Here is a 4,546-nt window from a genome sequence, read left to right as displayed (position 1 = left end):
GTAGGTGTTGGCCAAATACTACGTTGGCTAGCACATGTTATGATCCAAAAATTATGCTGGCCCTCCAAGACTGAAAAAATAGAAAGTGAGAGAAAGAAAAAATGTTGAAAAAGCTGAAACAACAGTGACAAGGGTCTTGAATTTTTAGACTAGTGGAGTGACCATTTGTTAGTATGAATTTTTTGGACTAGTGTACCAAAAAGCTTCACTTAAGTTGATGGTGACAAACAAAAAATAAAAATGGATGCTAATATGCTTCAAATATACAAAACATTAGTTAGAAAACTTGCAAAAATATGGCATGCAAACACATAAGAACATATAACAAACAATAATGTACCAAAAAACCAGTGGAAATAGAAAAAAAATATTTTATTAAATTGAAATTGTTTGTTCCTGGTGAGGAGAATATGTAGACTTGGATCTACAGATTCCCCTCCATGGGATGGGTCTTTTGATACCCTGTGCTTCAACTTTATCTCTCTCTCTCTCCTAATGGTTGTGTTGACGGTGCTGGATTTGCCAACATGTCAGGGGATCTCCCCGGTAAGAAGTCCCAACTAGACCTCAGACTGTTTGGAGTGGGAGTCCCAATAGTGGGTAGTAAAGCAATTCCTTGACTGCGATAGCACATAGAGTTAAGTGTGATATATTTGTCGAAAGCAAGTGCATGACCTTGCATCGGGTCAAGTGAGATGCATGGGTGTTCTATCACACAGAGGGGAAAAGGAAGTGTGTCCCTTAGAAGCCTGTAATAGTACGCAATTTGAAAGGAACACACAAGATGAATGACATCACAAGATGGAAGCAGAATAGTCCACAATCCAAAGTGACGGTTTAAACCAAAAAAACGTCTACAACAAGATTCATACAATTGCATACAAAATATTTCATACACAAATGCGTAAGTTAAATGACATACATTGTTAAAGCAACTAGAATAGTCCAACTACAATAACAACATATGCATGAAAACTTGCTGGCTCTATTATATATATCAAGTGAAAGATCCATCCATACATACACCATTGATAGCCACTAGCCCCAATAGTGGAACATTACAGTCAACACTGCCTGCTCCTCCAAAGAGATGTATTTGCTCTGAACTGTGGAGAAGCCAAGGCTCGTCACAATACTCTCCAAGCCTTCTCTAAGCAATGCCTAGCCAAAATCTTGGCTCCCAAAATATTTCTCTATGAGTTATGAGGTTCTATTTATAGAAAAGGGTGGGGTTACCCTTGACATTCCCCTTTGTGACTCTTCCCCTACCCTCATGACTCTTCAACTTATTTACAAAACTAATTACATTACTTCACATTCCACTAGTGACACTTGGAATTTCACCTACAACATGTTTTGCAATAATATACAATTTCGACATATACCCATATGGGAAAAAATAGGCTATAGACAGCCTAGCAAGACAAAGCACTATGACTCCAAAGTGTCGGAAAAGACCAACTCAACAACCTCCACTTGATGCTACTTGGTACTGATGCCAAGCTTGGTACTGTGCTGTGATGTCATGATGTTGTATTGCTAAAAGTGAACTCTTGCCTCCATGGCATCTAGGGATGTGGTCTTGGAACCTATGTCCATCTCATCCTGAAAATTGCACAACATTGTCCTGAGTGTGGCTGGACCACCAACGTACTTTTGCATGTTGTCTACGCTCAGCTGAAAGGCATCATTGGTGGACTCACACATTAACTTCTCCATGTACCTATCGACCTCTATTCAGACTTGGTTCTTCTGCTTAGATTTGGTGAGGGAACCTGCATCTGTTCACTCTCTTCTTCAGTTGCTGGTTGTTCTAGCTCATCAACATGTATTAGCACTGTTGCTCTATCATTGTGCCTTGCCTTTGTTCTTATTCCTGTTTCTACTTCTTAGCTCCTGCTCTTCCTTTGACTCTCATTCTGCTTGCTATGATATTAGTTTTTCTACTTGCAAGCTTTGCTCTTTTATCTTCTTTTGCTCTGTTGTATGTGTTCTGTGCTTCCTTTTTCTTCTGCTGTCAAAGTTACCTGCATGAAGACTAAATGTGCTTTCTCTCTAAAGCTTTTTCCTCCCTCTTTTATGTCAACGATTTCCTCTTTCCCTAATCCTGTACTGGCTTGCTACCTTCTGCCACTGCTACTGGTTTTTCTACCATGTTAGTGTTGATTCCTTTTCTGTAAACAATTGGGCATCTGCATATATTGGCAAGTAAACTGGAGCTTGCTCAAATTATTCCCCGATACTGCTTTTAGTGGTCACTCTTGAAGTAGTTCCCTTTGGTGCTATGGTACAATGACTGCTGGAGAGAAGCGCTTCATGAGTGTGGTACCTGTGGGACAAAACATACACTCATGGAAAGAAAACATTAACTCTTAAAAATCTAATTTTATAGCATGATCAAGCAGCAACCAGAGCATTTGATGAGAGGAAATGCAATTTTTACTGACAAGGGGTGACTGATTGACTATGGGAACTGTGTAGTCTCTACAACCAGTGTGGAAGCCTACTGATGGGAACTGTTCAATGCATAGTTCAGTCCGACACAAATCCTAGGAGAGACTGCGCATTGCATTGTCTCAGTGACCAAGCTAGGAGACTGGATCCTAGAACTACGCAGTGCATAGTTGGAGCCAACCTAGGACAACCTCTGCGTAATTCCAGAAGCCAAGGTAGAGGTCTTGAGCTGCCAGATTACACAGTGCATGCAAGTGAATGTGAGACTCGGGCACGGGAAGCCCAGATCTATCCAAGGGGAGTGTGAAAATAAGCAGATCTGAAGGATGATGCAAGGATGAGTGAAGATCTGACTAAGTGTATATGTATACATGTGAATCAAGTGTAATAATCGATTAAACTGAAGGAACATGAAGCATGTGAAGTGAGTCACCACATCGACGACCATTGGTGCAAAAATGAGAAAATGCATGTGACACTTGGGGAAGGAAATGTATAACTTGAAACAAAACTTCTACAAGGTAAAATAAGTTAAAACCCCAGCGGCCATTCAATAAAATGAGCGGAACAACACTATCACAATATAAACAAACAAAAGCCATAGAAAAAGAAGCAAAAGGCAACAAAAACAAAACTCACCCCGAAAAGAAATGACAATGCTCTGAAGGCTCCTTGATCTCCTAGGGAAGCTTGAGCTTGATGATCGAATGCGTAAGTGAGCTCTAGAGGCATCCATTACATACATTTGAGCAAATGGATTTGATGACACGTATGCTTGAGATCAAGGACAACAATGACACTTAGCAGAAACTTCTAAATATGGAAATGTGTCACCTTTGGGAAGCTAATAATAGATTCCCTACTTCTCAGCGATGATTTTCCTCTTAGCTTATTTCATTTTGGTAACCCTGCCATGCACTTCCTGGAAAGATTGCACAATCCCAGGGAGGATGGGGCAACTCTTTGGTTCATGCATTGATTTTCTGAGCATAGTATGGTTTTGCGCAATTTCTGGGCATAGTGGCTTTGGGTTGCCTGTCATGCTTTGCACAGTTTCCCAGCTAAAGGCAAGCTGTTATTTGGGTCTACACAATTTTGGAGCCTAAGATCATCGTCAGGATGTTATATGCAATTCTAGAGAGCAAGGTTGACTTCTAGGTTACTCTGTGCAATTCCTGAGAGCAAGGAAGTCTGCCAGGCTGATCTATGCAATTTCTGAGAGCAAGGAAGGCTGCCCTCTAGGACTGTGCAATTTTTCAAGACAATGCAAGAACCAGATGAAAACCAAGTCACGGGGTCAACTTGTGGTTAGTTAGAAAAACAAGTAAGCAAACATAAGATGCTAAGATTTTTAGGAGGGAGGCTCAAAAACAAAGCGAAGGGAAAATTTTGGAGGGTGTTTGTAGTCGCTACAACATTGGGACACACTGGTAGAACTCCGGCTCTCTGTATGGACCTTGTCTCGTGTAAAGTGAGTCTAACTCTTCTGGAGGTATTGTTAGATTCTTTGATCATCATGGCTTCCTAAATGTATAGTCATTGCCACTCTCTTGATCGGTCATCACACATACCAAGCCAAGTCAACTGAGTTGTTTCGATTGGGGATGAGGGGTATATTGATGCATAAGTAATATGGACTATCAGAGTTTTAGTTTCATCTCTGGTGTTGCTCCGCTGCCAGCAGGCCTAGATAATACCTCAACAGAGTTAGTTCAGGAACACAAGCATTGCTCTACTGCCAGCAAGCCTGGACAATACCCTGACATAGTTACTTGCTTCACCTCTTTGCACAAGAAGCCTTTCTCTTCTTTCGCCTTATTTTAGTTTTTTTCATTTTTTTCATTTTTCAGAGAACTATGCATAGGCACTTATTTATTTCATGAGGTGGAAGAGGGATCCTGACTTATTGAGAGAAGAAGAGATTGTCCCTTCAGATAAGTATGGTATATATACCTCTAACATACTTGTTGAGTTTTTCCCCCTCACCTTACTCTACTTGACTGAGATGACAAGGTTAACCGAATATAGAAAACCGATTAGAGTAGGTGGTACTAGCTAGAAATGCATGCATTGTGTTTTCACCAAGACTCAC

This window comes from Pinus tabuliformis, chromosome J, assembly GCF_031772625.1.
Source record: "Pinus tabuliformis cultivar Carrire ecotype Pingquan chromosome J, CPIR1, whole genome shotgun sequence".
NCBI classification, from domain to species: domain Eukaryota; kingdom Viridiplantae; phylum Streptophyta; class Pinopsida; order Pinales; family Pinaceae; genus Pinus; species Pinus tabuliformis.
The sequence above is the reverse complement of the archived record's forward strand: the minus strand, read 5'-3'. Positions refer to the sequence as shown.